At 49.4% G+C, this 15,255-nt stretch overlaps 1 protein-coding gene across 4 annotated transcripts in view; it reads left to right on the top strand.

The window, feature by feature from the left end:
• The first annotated feature begins 9,610 nt into the window (after positions 1–9,610).
• Positions 9,611–15,255, top strand: part of FCSK (fucose kinase) — a 28,247-nt gene continuing 22,602 nt past the window's right edge. For 2 of the 4 annotated variants that reach the window (XM_031658101.1, XM_031658105.1), the window contains exon 1: positions 9,611–9,814. The gene's annotated coding sequence lies outside the window, so the exon portion shown is untranslated. The other 2 variants (XM_031658102.1, XM_031658104.1) reach the window with 2 other exon arrangements.

Consider the following 15,255-nt stretch of genomic DNA (forward strand, 5'->3'; position numbering starts at 1 on the left):
GCTTGAGTACAGCCCGGCCTACTGGGGCATTCTTATCCCACTGCTAGTGTAACTGGAAATCTGTGCCACCTGTATGATGAAGTAATATCTTCAAATTACAAATGCAAACCATTTGACCTAATTTCTTTTTCTTTTTTTTTATTTTCTTTCTTTCTTTCTTTTTTTTTTTTTTTTTTTTTTGAGACAGAGTCTAGCTCTGTTGCCCAGGCTGGAGTGCAGTGGCACAATCTCAGCTCACTGCACACTCCGCTTCCCAGGTGTAAGCAATTCTGAGCCTCAGCCTCCTGAGTAGCTGAGATTACAGGCATGTGCCACCACGCCCAACTAATTTTTTGTATTTTTAGTACAGATGGGGTTTCACCATCTTGGTCAGGCTGGTCTTGAACTCCTGATCTCGTGATTCACCCACCTGGGGCTCCCAAAGTACTGGGATTACAGGCGTGAGCCACTGTGCCCGGCCCTAGCAATTTACTTTCTAACAAAGTATCCTATTTGTATATGTTCAAAGTTACACATAGAGAAGGTTATTTGTTGCAGCATGGTAAGAGCAAGAGCACAGTGGCTCACTCCTGTAATCCCAGCACTTTGAGAGGCTGAGGTAGGAGGCTCACTTGAGCCCAGGAGCTGGAGAGCTGCTAGGCAATATAGGGAAACTTTGTTTTTACAAAACATTTGAAATTTGGCCTGGTGCGGTGGCTCACGCCTGTAATTCCAGCACTTTGGGAGGCCGAGGTGGTTTGATCACGACGTCAAGAGTTCAAGAGCAGCCTGCCCAACATGGTGAAACCCCGTCTCTACTAAAAATACAAAAATTAGCTGGGCATGGTGGCGCGCGCTTTAATCCCAGCTACTCGGGAAGCTGGGGCAGGAGAATCACTTGAACCCGGGAGGCAGAGGTTGCAATGAGCCGAGACCGTGCCACTGCACTTCAGCCTGGGCGACAGAATGAGATTCCATCACGCACGCGCGCGAACACACACACACACACACACACACACACAATTAGCTGATCATGGTGGCCTGTGCCTGTAGTCCCAGCTACTCGGGACGCTGAGGTGGGAGGACAGCTTGGACCTGGAGGCAGAGGCTGCAGTGAGTGATGATCGAGCCACCACACTCCAGACTGGGTGACAGAGCAAGAACCTGTCTCAGAAAAGAAAAATAAATGATCTAGATGTTGGCCAGGCATGCTGACTCACACCTATAATCCCAGTGTTTTGGGAGGCCAAGGTGAAGGGATTGTTTGAGCCCAGGAGTTCAAGACCAGTCTGGACGACATCGCAAGATCCCTTCCCTACAAAAATAAAATAAATATTGGGCGTGGTGGCTCACATCCTGGAATCTCAGCACTTTGGGAGGCTGAGACAGGTGAATCGTCAAGTCAGGAGTTCAAGACCAGCCTGGCCAAGATGGTGAAACCCCATCTCTACTAAAAATATAAAAATTAGGCTGGGCGCGGTGGATCACTAAACAAAATACAAAAAATTAGCTGGGTGTGGTGGCGGGCACCTGTAGTCCCAGCTACTTGGGAGGTTAAGGTAGGAGAATTGTGTGAACCTGGGAGGTGGAGCTTGCAGTGAGCCAAGATGGCGCCACTGCACTCCAGCCTGGGTAACAGAGCGAGACTCCATCTCAAAAAAACAAAAACAAAAACAAAAATTAGCCAGGTGCAGGTACTCCCAGGTACTCAGGAGGCTGAGGCAGGAGAATCGCTTGAACTCAGGTGGCAGAGGTTGCAGTGAGCTGAGATCGTGCCACTGCACTGCAGTCTGGGTGACAGAGTAAGACTCTGTCAAAAAAAATTTTTTTAAATAAATAAATAAAATAAAATAAATAAAATTTAGTTGGGCAGGGTGGCAAGAGCTTATAGTCCTATCGAGTTGAGAGGCTGAGGCAGCAGAATCCCTGGAGCCCAGGAATTTGAGGTTAGACTGGGCTATGATTGTGCCACTGCACTCCAGCCTGGGCTACAGGGCCGGATCCGGTCTGTAAAAAAAAAAAAAAAAAAAAAAAGTAGAAAAAAAATACACATGCAAAAACCAATCAAATTGAAATGAAATCAAATGAATGGAATTAAGGAAGCTGTGGTTCATGGTGTCTTTTGTTTATATCACTTCATTAGATAATAAACTATAAACTATTTTAAAGCAGGGAACTGGTGTTTTTTTTTTTCTTTTTGAGACCGAGTCTTGCTCTGTTGCCGAAGCTGGAGTGCAGTGGTGTGATCTCGGCTCACTGCAACCTCCGCCTCCCGGGTTCAAGTGATTCTCTTGTCTTGCTCTCCTGAGTAGCTGGGACTACAGGTGCTTGCCACCACACCCGGCTGAATTTTTGTATTTTTAGTAGAGACCAGGTTTCACCATGTTAGCCAGGATGATCTCGATCTCCTGACCTCGTGATCCTCCTGCCTCCGCCTCCCAAAGTGCTGGGATTACAGGCGTGAGCCACCGCATCCGTCTTCTTTTGTTTTGTTTTGTTTTGTTTTTTTGACAGAATCTTGATCTGTCACCAAGCTGGAGGGCAGTGGCGAGATCTCAGCTCACTGTAACTTCTGCCTCCCGGGTTCAAGCGATTCCCCTGCCTCAGCCTCCCAAGTAGCTGGGATTATAGGCACGGGCCACCATGCCCAGGTAACTTTTTGTATTTTTAGTAGAGATGGGGTTTCACCATGTTGGCCAAAATGGTCTCGATCTCGTGACTTCGTGATCCACCTGCCTCAGCCTCCCAAAGTGCTGGGATTACAGGCATCAGCCACCACGCCTGGCCTTCTTTTTTTTTTTTTTTTTTGAGACAGAGTTTCGCTCTATCCCCCAGGGTGGAAGATAGTGGCACAATCTTGACTCACTGCAACCTCCGCCTCCCGGGTTCAAGCAATTCTCCTGCCTTAGCCTCAAAAGTAGCTGGGATTACAGGTGACCACTACCACACCCGGCTAATTTTTGTATTTTTAGTAAAGATGGGGTTTCTCCATGTTGGTCAGCTGGTCTCGAACTCCTGGCCTCAGGTGATCTGCCCTCCTTTACCTCCCAAAGTACTAGGATTACAGGCATGAGCCACTGTGCCGGGCTTTTTTTTTTTTTTTTACTTTTTTAGTTTTCTTCCTCCAGTGCCAAGGAACTGGCTTTTATTTGGGGGTGAGGGGATACAGAGTCTGGCTCTGTCATCCAGGTTGGAGTGCAGTGGCGCTGTCTTGGCTCACCGCAGCCTACGCCTTCTGGTTTCAAGCCATTCTTTTGCCTCAGCCTCCTGCGTGGCTGGGATTACAGGCACGTGTCACCATGCTCGGTTACTTTTTGTATTTTTAGTAGAGACAGGGTTTCTCCATATTGGCCAGACTGATCTGGAACTCCTGCACTCAGGTGACCCGCCCGCCTCCCAAAGTGCGGGGATTACAGGTGTGAGCCATCGCACCGGGCCTGGATTGCATTTTATACTCCAGAGCTCCCCGTTCAATCAGATTGAGGCAAAATTTAGGTGAACTCACATCTTTACTTGGCTTCTTTCCCTGCCCTATTCCGCTTTCCCCACTCCCCTAGGAAATCGCTTACACAAGAATTTGTGTCTCAGGCTCTGCATCTAGGGACCCAAACTAAGATATCCCTATGGGCGGTCCTGGCACCCAGAGGGAATTTCTGCTACCAGTAACAGCCACACATCTCATCAGGGGCCTGAAGATTTCTTTTTTTTTTTTTTTTTTTTTGAGACGGAGTCTTGCTCTGTCACCCAGGCTGGAGTGCTGTGGCTGGATCTCAGCTCACTGCAAGCTCCGCCTCCCGGGTTCCCGCCATTCTCCTGCCTCAGCCTCCGGAGTAGCTGGGACTACAGGCGCCCGCCACCTCGCCCGGCTAATTTTTTTGTATTTTTTGGTAGAGACGGGGTTTCACCGTGTTCGCCAGGATGGTCTCGATCTCCTGACCTCGTGATCCGCCCGTCTCGGCCTCCCAAAGTGCTGGGATTACAGGCTTGAGCCACCGCGCCCGGCAAGGGCCTGAAGATTTCACCTTCTCCAAGAAGTCCTCCCTCCCAGACCTGGACCCTCACATTCTGGCAGTAGATTGTTTGTTTAACAATAAGGAGTTTGGGGCCGGGCGCGGTGGCTCAAGCCTGTAATCCCAGCACTTTGGGAGGCCGAGATGGGCGGATCACGAGGTCAGGAGATCGAGACCATCCTGGCTAACACGGTGAAACCCCGTCTCTACTAAGAAATACAAAAAATAGCCGGGCGAGGTGGCGGGCGCCTGTAGTCCCAGCTACTCGGGAGGCTGAGGCCGGAGAATGGCGTGAACCCGGGAGGCAGAGCTTGTAGTGAGCTGAGATCCGGCCACTGCACTCCAGCCTGGGCTACAGAGCGAGACTCCGTCTCAAAAAAAAAAAAAAAAAAAAAACAATAAGGAGTTTGGATGCCTACACTGTACTAAGCACTGCACTAAACCCTTTATGTGCATTAGCTCATTAAACCCTCCCAACAACCTGATTTGGTAAATTCTATTTTAATCTCACAGATAAGGAAGCTGGGCTCAAAGAGGTTGAGTGGCTTGCCCACAGGGTTAGAAAGTGATAAGAGGCCAGGTGTGGTGGCTCATACCAGTAATCCCAGCACTTTTGGATCCCGAGGTGGGAGGATCGCTTGAGCCAAGGAGTTCAAGACCAGGCTGGAGGCCAAGAGTGGTGGCTCATGTCTGTAATCCTAGAAGTTTGGGAGGCTGAAGTAGGCAAATCACCTGAGGTCAGGAGTTCGAGCAGCCTGGCTAGCATGGTGAAACCCCATCTCTACTAAAAATACAAAAATTAGCCAGGCATGGTGGTGCGCGCCTGTAATCCTCAGGAGGCTGAGGCAGGAGAATCACTTGAACCCGGGAAGCAGAGGTTGCAGTCAGCTGAGATTCTGCCACTGCACTGCAGCCTGGGAGACACAGCGAGACTCCATCTCAAAAAAAAAAAAAAAAGGACCAGCCTGAGCAACGTAGTGAGACCCAGTCTCTATGGTATAAGGAAAAAAAAATGTTTTTAAAGGGCTGAGTGTGGTGGCTCATGCCTGTAATCTCAGCACTTTGGGAGGCCAAGGCAGGAGGATTGCTTGAACCCAGCTGTTCAAGACCAGCTTCAGCAACATAGCAAGACCCTGTGTGGTGGCACACATCTATAGTCCCAGCTACTTGGGAGGCTGAGGCGGGAGGATCACTTGAGCCAAGGTGCTGGAGGCTGCTGTGAGCCGTGATTGCACCACTGCACTCCAAACTGGGCAACAGAGTGAGACCCTCAAAAGAGAGAAGAAAGAAAAATTAAAAAAAAGAAAGTGGTGGGAGCTGGGCGGGTTTGTCTAAGTTTAATCCTTGGATTTATTCACTAAACTCTGCTCTATTTTATTTTTATTTTATTTATTTTTGGAAATGGAGTCTCTCCATGTCACCCAGGCAGGAGTATAGTGGCATGATCTTGGCTCACTGTATTTTCTGCCTCCTGGGTTCAAACGATTCTCCTGCCTCAGCCTCCTGAGGGGCTGGGATTACAGGCATGTGCCAGCACGCCCAGCTAATTTTTGTATTTTTAGTAGAGACAGAGTTTCACCATGTTGGCCAGGCTAGTCTCGAACTCCTGACCTCAAATGATATGCCCGCCTAGGCCTCCCAAAGTGCTGGGATTATAGGCATGAGCCACCATGCCCAGCCAACTCTGCTCTATTTTATTTATTGTATTATTATTATTTTTTTGAGACGGAGTTTCACTCTTGTTGCCCAGGCTGGAGTGCAATGGCATGATCTCTGCTCACTGCAACCTCCGCCTCCTGGTTTCAAGCAATTCTTCTGCCTCAGCCTCCTGAGTAGCTGGGATTACAGGCGCCTGCCACCATCTCCACTAATTTTTTGCATTTTTAGTAGAGACAGGTTTCACTGTGTCGGCCAGGCTGGTCTCGAACTCTTGACCTCATGATCCTCCCACCTCAGACTCCCATAGTGCTGGGATTACAGGCGTGAACCACCATGCCCGGCCGACTGTGCTGTATTTTGTAACAGAGAGTGTGTGAGTGTGTGTGTGTGTGTGTGTGTAATGGCTCTGTGTACCCCAGATGGTGAAACCATGTACAGATTTTTGTGTCTGCTGCTGCACTGAGGGTTTCATTTTACTAAAAACGTTCCTTGAGTTTCTTTGCTTCTCAGGCAGGGAGGTGCCAGAGCAGCCTGGAAAAAGCTACCTCTCCTCTGCCAACCATACTGCCTTAGAAGGCAGGGTGGAGCCCTTTGCCTCTGAGCTCCTTGGGGGCACATTCTCTTTTCTTGAGTCCCCGCCAAAGCTGCAGTTGCAGGCATCCCTGCCTCCCACTTCACTGCGGCGCCTGGGACCTGCATTGCTGAGAACAGCAGCAGTGGGAGGCAGCTCATCACCTCCCTGGAGGCCTCCTGGGTTCACGGAAGAAACAGCAGGCACTGAAGTGGGAGAAGGAGGATGATACCTGGGGCAAGTGTAGACAGGGGATGACTCCAGTGGGAGAAGACTGAGGGAAGCACAGAGTGTGAATAGGAGGCGGGTGGTGGGAGCTGAGCAGGAGGTTGCTCTTCATTCATTCAACCAGTTGTTTTTTTTTTTGAGACGAAGTCTTACTCTGTTGCCCAAGCTGGAGTGCAGTGGTGCGATCCCAGCTCACTGCAACCTCCGCCTCCCAGATTCAAGCGATTCTCCTGCTTCAGCCTCCTGAGTAGCTGGGAGTACAGGTGCCCACCACCATGCCAGGCTAATTTTTGTATTTTTAGTAGAGAAGGGATTTCACCATGTTGGCCAGGCTGGTCTCAAACTCCTGACCTCAGGTGGTCTTCCTGCCTCTGCCTCCCAAAGTGCTGGGATTACAGGTGTGAGCCACCACACTCGGCCAACCAGTTGTTTTTAACCACCTACCACGTCCTCAGCACTGTTCTAGGGCCTGAGGATACAATGGTGAACAAACCAAACATCCTGCTTTAATGGAGCAAGATGGGAATAATGACAGTAATTATAACGGTTAGTACTTTTTGAGCATTTACTATGGAGTCAAGCATTTATCCTACCCTCACGACAATTTCAGACATTTGATACTATTATTCACCCACTTTATAGATGGTTACACAGAGTTAGAGCCGGGTCCATCTCCATTATGACTGACCTCAGGGCCTCTCAGCCTCCTTATTTCGTAAATTTATATATAGATTTTATTTTATTTTTTGAGACAGAATCTCACTCTGTCACCCAGGCTGGAGTGCAGTGACACGATCTCAGCTCACTGCAATCTCTGCCTCCTGGCTTCGAATGACTCTCCTGACTCAGCTTGCTGAATAACTGGATTACAGGCGCCCGCCACGACGCCTGACTAATTTTCATGTTTAAAAATTGGCCACTGGCTGGGCGCAATGGCTCACGCTTGTAATCCTAGCACTTTGGGAGGCCCAGGCGGGTGGATCACCTGAGGTCAGGAGTTCAAGACCAGCCTGAACATGGCGAAACCTTGTCTCTACTAAAAATACAAAAATTAGCTGGGCGTGGTGGCACACACCTGTAATCCCAGCTACTCGGGAGGCTGAGGCAAGAGAATCGCTTGAACCCGGGAGGCGGAGGTTGCAGTGAGCCGAGATTGCACCACTGTACTCCAGCCTGGGCAACAGAGTGAGACTCTGTGTCAAAACAACAATAACAAAAAAATTGGCCAGGCTGATCTTGAACTCCTGACCCAGAGTTTTCTGCCTGCCTTGGCCTCCCAAAGTGCTGGGATTACAGGCATGAGACACCTCACCTGGCTCTAATTTATGTATATTTTAGAGACAGGGTCTTGCTATGTTTCCCAGGCTGCTCTTGAACTCCCAAGCTCAAGCCATCCTCCGACCTTGGCCTCCCAAAGTGTTGGGATTACAGGTGTGAGCCCCTGTGCCCAGCCTTAGGCTCCTTATTAACAACAGATTTGGAAAGTACATTCTTGTAAGAAAAATTCAAACAATACAGACAAAGCTCAAGTTCTCCCCACTTGTTCCCACCCTTAGCAGTCTCTCCCTAGCATGCATTCCTTTCCAGCCCTGTTCCTGTGTATCCACACACTGTCTATCCATAAACATTATTTTTGATTTGAGGGGCTTCCCATACATGTTGCTGTACAACTTGCTGCTTTTCCCTTAACATGAGGTCCTGAACATCACTCCCTACTGAACATATAGATCTGTCTTGCATGGATGTGCCTAGTTTTCCAGTTGTAAACCGAAAGGCACCTGAGACTGGTCTCAATCAATTTACAAGTTTATTTTGCCAAAGTTAAGAACGTGTGTACCTGGTAGACAGGTCTGTACCTTTCTCCAAGGATGATTTTGAGGGCTTCAATATGAGAAAGGTCAGATATTGGGGAAAGAGGAAATTTTTTTTTTTTTGAGGTGGAGCCTTGCTGTGTTGCTCAGGCTGGAGTGCAGTGGTACGATCTCAGCTCACTACAATCTCTGTCTCCCAGGTTCAAGCAATTCTCCTGCCTCAGCCTCCCAAGCAGCTGGGACTACAGGCACGTGACACCACGCTCAGCTAATTTTTGTATTTTTAGTAGACAGGGTTTCACCATATTGGCCAGGCTGGTCTCGAACTCCTGACCTTGTGATCCACCCGCCTTGGCCTCCCAAAGGGCTGGGACTACAGGTGTGAGCCACTGCGCCTGGCCTGAAAGACGAAATTTTTTAAAGGCATGGGTAGGAAAGAGGCAAATGCATTCTTCTGAGCCTTTGATCAGCCTTTCACATGTGAGAGGGGGATAGAGGACTAGTCACTTATGCTTTCATCTAGCTTAGTGAATTTGTATCTTTACATAAGAAAAAATAAACAGGGCAGAGGAAGCAATGAGATATGCATTTGTCTCACGTGAGCAGAGAAATGACTTTGAGTTCTGTCAAAGTCCAGCACCTGTGAAGATAAGTCATCGATTTACATTGTCAGAGTGAAATTCCACATAACTGTTTGAGGGTACAGATTTTGGGGCACACAAGGAATTTCCTAGTGGGCAAATTGTGAGAGCCAGCCATATCTAGCTTTTTTATCTTTGTAGTTATCTTGTTTAGGAATAAAATGGGAGGTAGGTTTGCCTGATGCAGTTCCCAGCTTGACTTTTCCCTTTGGCTTAGTGACTTTGGGGTCCTGAGATTTATTTTCCTTTCACATAGTAACCTAGAGAGAGACACTCAAGAGTATTTCCAGTTTTCATCTATGACAATCAATGCTACCATTCACAACTTTCCCGAAAGCTCCGCAGATCCTCTCCCCACTACGGAGTTGGAAAGTTTCTTCGCAAAGGACCCACGTGATGAAACCAGCGCAAACCTTCTAACTGCAAATCCAATGGCAGCTGCTTCCGCTTGGGCAAATTGTGATTTTTTATTTTCCCTTCATCAGTGGATTTCTCTCCCGAGGAAAGCGACAGCTCCTGGTGCCGTCCAGAAGGGATTAAAAAAAAACAACAACAAATAAACAAACCCAAACCAGAAAACAAACAAAAAAGCAATACGTTAACCCGGATCCCTAAGTCCCAAAAAAAGGGCCTGTGTCTTTAAGGCGCATCTGTCCTCTGGGAGTTGTAGTTTCGTGGGTCCTGGAGCGGCCCTCTTCCTCCCTCCCTTCTGGATCGCAGCCCCGCTGCACTTCAGGAAAGCGCTGCCCCGGCCACCCACGCTAGCCCGTCCGGTGGCTCCGAGAGTGTCTTATGCTGGGCGGGGGCCCGGCCAGGCGGGGCGCGGAGGTGAAACTACATTTCCCAGCGTGCGCCGCGAGAGTCGCGCAGCCCCGCGTTAAAGAGCCCGCTCCGCCGAGCGCCGGGCGGCGGCAGGTACGTCAGTCCGCGAGGGTCCCCGCAGGGCCTGTGCTCCCCAGCAGCTTCCCGGTGCACCCTTACTGACTGGGAGCACAGAGTCGAGCCGCGGGCCACCCGGGTCCTGACAGGGAAGAGTCCCCGGGAGCTTCGCGGTGTCCCCGGGAGCCCACAGGGGTTTCTGCGCTCCCGCGTCCCCTTGGCCTGGGTCTTCCAAGGAGCCCCGGGACCCGGCTGGTGCGGCGGGACCTGCGGGCGGCTGGGACCGGGAGGGATGCGGACCTCAGAGGATCCTCACCCTGAGGCAGGTGGGACTCTGGATGCCGGCGCTGCTCTGATTTTACTTTGAGGCCGCTTCTCCTGTCTCAGTTTACCCGGCCAGGGCTCAGTATTATGCACGAATCTCAATGATACGCTGTTGGGTAATTTACAACACGATTTTACTCCCATTTAACTTCTTTCGGTCTGTTATTTCAGAAGGCAGCAAATCAGAGTCCTCCGTGAGCATTTTTTTCCTTTTTAAAGTTATAAAATGTGCAGTCCCTGACCCACCTATCTTCAAAAGGTTCATATGAAGAGTTCTTAGTACTTTATTCTATCTCTGGCTCCCCAGCCCTATGCCAGTCTTGGACAGCGTGGAGGTGAGGACACTAAAAATATTTCAACTTGATCTCAGCAGATGAGGCTCTATTGAAAGTGGGTAGAGGCCGGGCGCCAAGGCTCATGCCTGTAATCCCAGCTACTTGGGAGGCTGAGGCAGGAGAATCTCTTGACCTCAGTAGGTGGAGGTTGCAGTGAGCCAAGATCACGCCACTGCACTCCAACCTGGGCAACAGAGCGAGACTATGTCTCAAACAAACAAACAAACAAACAAACAAACAAACAAAAAACGAACCTTAGGGCCTTAGGGCACACTTTCTCAGTACCTCTTGAGATTGTGTAACTCCAGCGAACTATTAATTAAGAACAAAACAAAACAAAAAACCGGGTGAGGTGGCTCACGCCTGTAATCCCAGCACTTTGGGAGGCCGAAGCTGGTAGATCACCTGTGGTCAGGAGTTTGAGACCATCCTGGCCAACATGGTAAAACCCCGTCTCTACTAATAATTCAAAAATTAGCTGGGCGTGTTGGTGCACATCTGTAATCCCAGCTACTTGGGAGGCTGAGGCAGGAGAATCGCTTGAACCTAGGAGGTGGAGATTGCAGTGAGCCCAGATCACGCCATTGCACTCCAGCCTGGCGACAGAGTGAGAGTCTCTCAAAAAAAACCAAAAAAACAAAAAACGAAAAACAAGCTAGGCATGGTGGCTCACACCTATAATCCCGACCTTTGGAAGGTCAAGGCGGGAGGATTACTTGAGTCTGGGAGTTGTAGGTCAGCCTGGGCAACAAAGCAAGACCCTATCTCAACAAAAAATAAAAACTAGCAGGACTCATGCATAGTCCCAGCTACTTGGGAGGCTGGGATTGGAGGATCGCTGGAGCCTAGGAGTTTGAGGCTACAGTGAGCTGTGATCACACCGCTGCATTCCACCCTCTGGTGACAAAGCTGGACCCTGTTTCTCAAAAACAAAACAAAACAAAACAGAAACCTAGCCTGCCTGTACTATTAAAGGAATGGCAAAAGGCAAAATTACTTTTGCGCCAATCTAATGGCTATGTTTCTGCTTTTTTTTTTTTCTTTGAGACGAGTCTCGCTCAGTGGCCCAGGCTGGAGTGCAGGGGCGCGATCTCGGCTCACTGCAAGCTCTGCCTCCCGGGTTCACGCCATTCTCCTGCCTCGGCCTCCCAAGTAGCTGGGACTACAGGTGCCCGCCACCACGCCCGGCTAATTTTTTTTTACAATTTTAGTGGAGGCGGGGTTTCACCGTGTTAGCCAGGATGGTCTCAATCTCCTGACCTCTTGATCCACCCGCCTCGGCCTCCCAAAGTGCTGGGATTACAGGCGTGAGCCACGGCGCCAGGCGTTTCTGCTTTTTAAACTACAGTTTTCGGCCGGGCGCGGTGGCTCAAGCCTGTAATCCCAGCACTTTGGGAGGCCGAGACGGGCGGATCACGAGGTCAGGAGATAGAGACCATCCTGGCTAACACGGTGAAACCTCGTCTCTACTAAAAAAATACAAAAAACTAGCTGAGCGAGGTGGCGGGCGCCTGTAGTCCCAGCTACTCGGGTGGCTGAGGCAGGAGAATGGCGTGAACCCGGGAGGCGGAGCTTGCAGTGAGCTGAGATCCGGCCACTGCACTCCAGCCTGGGCGACAGAGCGAGACTCCGTCTCAAAAAACAAAACAAAACAACAAAAAAAAACCCTACAGTTTTCTTGTCTAGAGCTTCAGTGAGATAAGAGCCAATTCTTAGGACTGATGGGTAGGTCGTGTGAAGTGACACTGATGTGCCTTTGCCATAGTGCCTGAAAAAAGCACTCCATATGTATTAGCTACCTGTATCATTTTACCTTTTGTGTTAATCTCTCAGGGGATGCCCCTCAGCCTTGCTTGATTCCCCAGGCCTTCCCTGATTTTTTTCTTCTTCAGGGCAATCTTTAACTCAGAGAATGTTTGAGAGCTTCCAGTCCTTCCTCCTTCAGGGACAGGTTAAACTCTCCTGCTTCCTTGCCTGGCTGGAAAGATCTATCATTCATTGAGCCACTGGTGTGTGCCACATACTTTACATTGTATTTCATGTTGAAAACAGTCATGGGAAGTTGATGTCTTTGGCCTTAAATTTCAGATTAGGAAACTGAGGCTTAGAGAGGTTAAGTAACTGCTGGGCGCAGTGGCTCATGCCTGTAATCCCAGCACTTTGGGAGGCCGAGGCGGGCGGATCCCAAGGTCAGGAGTTCGAGACCAGCCTGGCCAGCATGGTGAAACGCCATCTCTACTAAAAATACAAAAAATTCTCCAGGCATGGTGGTGGGCGCCTGTAGTTCCAGTTACTCGGGAGGCTGAGGCAGGAGAATCGCTTGAACCTGGGAGGTGGAGGTTGCAGTGAGCCAGGATCGCGCCACTGCACTCCAGCCTGGGCAACAGAGCGAGATTCCATCTTAAAAAAAGAAAGAAAAAAAGGTTAAGTAACTTGCCAAGGATCCTACAGGAAGGAGTAGAGATGGGGACAGAGCCTTTTGGGACTGATACTCAACCCAGGACTGTTCCTCTGCCCCTGTCTCCCCACTCTGACCATGACCTGTCACCTGCCCATGTCTCTCCAGCACTATGCTGAGATGAAGACTAGGCTCAGACCTTCTAGGCCATTGGACTCTCTTTGGGGCATTTCTTTTTTTTTTCTTGAGTCAGAGTCACTCTGTTGCCCAGCCTAGAGTGCAGTGGCACGATCCTGGCTAACTGCAGCCTCCGCCTCCTGGGTTCAAGTGATTCTCCTGCCTCAGCCTCCTGGGTAGCTGAGACTACAAGTGCACATCACTACACCCAGCTAATTTTTGTACTTTTAACAGAGATGGGGTTTTGCCATGTTGGCCAGGCTGGCCTTGAACCCCTGACCTCAACTGTCCACTTTGGCCTCCTAAAGTGCTGGGATTCCGGACGTGAACCACCACAGCCTGCCATTTCAAGGATTTCTTTCTTGCTGTCTTTTTTTTTTTTTTTTTTTTTTTTCCAGACAGGGTCTGGCCCTGTTACCTAGGGTAGAATGCAGTGGTGCCAGCTTACTGCAATCTCTGTCCCCAGGGCTGAAGTGCTCCCACCTCAGCCTCCTGAGTAGCTGGGACTATAGCACAGTCACTATGCCCGGCTAATTTGTGTGTGTGTGTGTGTGTGTGTGTGTGTGTTTTTGGTAGGGATGGGGTTTTGCCATGTTGCTCAGGCTGGTCTCAAACTCCTGGGCTCAAGCAATCCACCTGCCTTCGCCTCTCAAAGTGCTGGAATTACAGGTGTGAGCCACCGTGCCTGGCCTCTTGCTGTCTTTCAGTGCCTTTGCTTGGAACCAGATAACATTATCAGCATCAGCTGAATAAGAATCCAAAAGACCCAGATATGTTGCAAGTTTGACTATTCCTGGCCTCTGTGAAGTGGAGATAATAGGAGATAATATTTATCTTGCAGGGTCTAAGGGTGTTGTCAGGATACAAAAAATCACAGCACCTTAACTGTGGTCCAGAGTGCTCAGTCCTAGTGGCTTTTCTTTCCTTCCTTCCTTCCTTCCTTCCTTCCTTCCTTCCTTCCTTCCTTCCTTCCTTCTTTCCTTCCTTCCTTCCTTCTTTGCTTCCTTCCCTCCCTCCCTCCCTCCCTTCTTTCCTTCCTTCTTCCTTTCCTTTTCCTTTTCCTTTCCTTTCTGAGGCAAAGTCTCACTCTGTCACCCAGGCTAGAGTGCAGTGGAATGATCTCGGCTCACTGCAACCACTGCTTCCCAGGTTCAAGCGATTCTCCTGCCTCAGCCTCCTGAGTAGCTGGGATTACAGGTGCCCACCACCGTGCCTGGCTAACTTTTGAATTTTTGGTAGAGATGGGGTTTCACTATGTTGGCCAGGCTGGTCTCAAACTCCTGACCTCAGGCGATCCACCTGCCTCAGCCTCCCAAAGTGCTGGGATTATAGGCATGAGCCACCGTGCCCGGCCTATTAATTTTAATTTAAATTTTTTTTTAGACAGAATCTCGCTGTGTCACCCAGGCTGGAGTGCAGTGGCATGATCTTGGCTCACTGCAACCTCCACCTCCCGGGTGCAAAGGATGCTCCTGCCTCAGCCTCCTGAGTAACTGGGATTATAGGTACCTGCCACCATGCCTGGCCAATTTTTATATTTTTAGTAGAGACAGGGTTTACCATGTTGGCCAGGCTGCTCTTGAACTTCTGACTTCAAGTGATCTGCCTGCCTTGGCCTCCCAAAGTGATGGGATTACAGGCGTAAGCCAGTGTGCCTGACCTCCTAGTGGCTATTATTAGTAAATCATCCCTCCCTTGTATTTGTTTAGGCTTTGTCATAATTACAACAGATAATACATACTGAGCTCTTTACATATATTTACTCCTTTTGTACTTCAGCTCTACAAAGTGGGTTTATTGTAGTGGTTGAGCAAGTGGACCCTGTAGTAGCCTGGGAAGCATGAATTTAAAAATTAATTAATTTTAAAAAAAGGCTGAGGCAGGAGGATTGCTTGAGTCCAGGAGTTTGAGACCAGCTTGGGCAACATGGCAAGACCCGATCTCTTAAAAAGAAAACAAATAATGAAAATACTAGCTAGGCATGGTGGCGTCCCAGCTATACAGGAGGCTGAGGTAGCAGGATTGCTTGGGCCTGGGAGGTTGAGGCTGCAGTGAGCTATGATTGCACCATTACACTCCAGTCTGTGTGACAGACTGAGACCCTGTCTTTAAAAAAAAAAAAAAAAAAAGTAAAAAAGGCAATATAAAAAGAGGCTGGGCATGGTGGCTAATGCCTGTAATCCCAGCACTTTGGAAAGCCGAGGCAGGTGGATCACCTGAGGTCAAAAGTTTGAGACCAGCCT

This window comes from Papio anubis, chromosome 18 (assembly GCF_008728515.1).
Source record: "Papio anubis isolate 15944 chromosome 18, Panubis1.0, whole genome shotgun sequence".
NCBI lineage: Eukaryota > Metazoa > Chordata > Mammalia > Primates > Cercopithecidae > Papio > Papio anubis.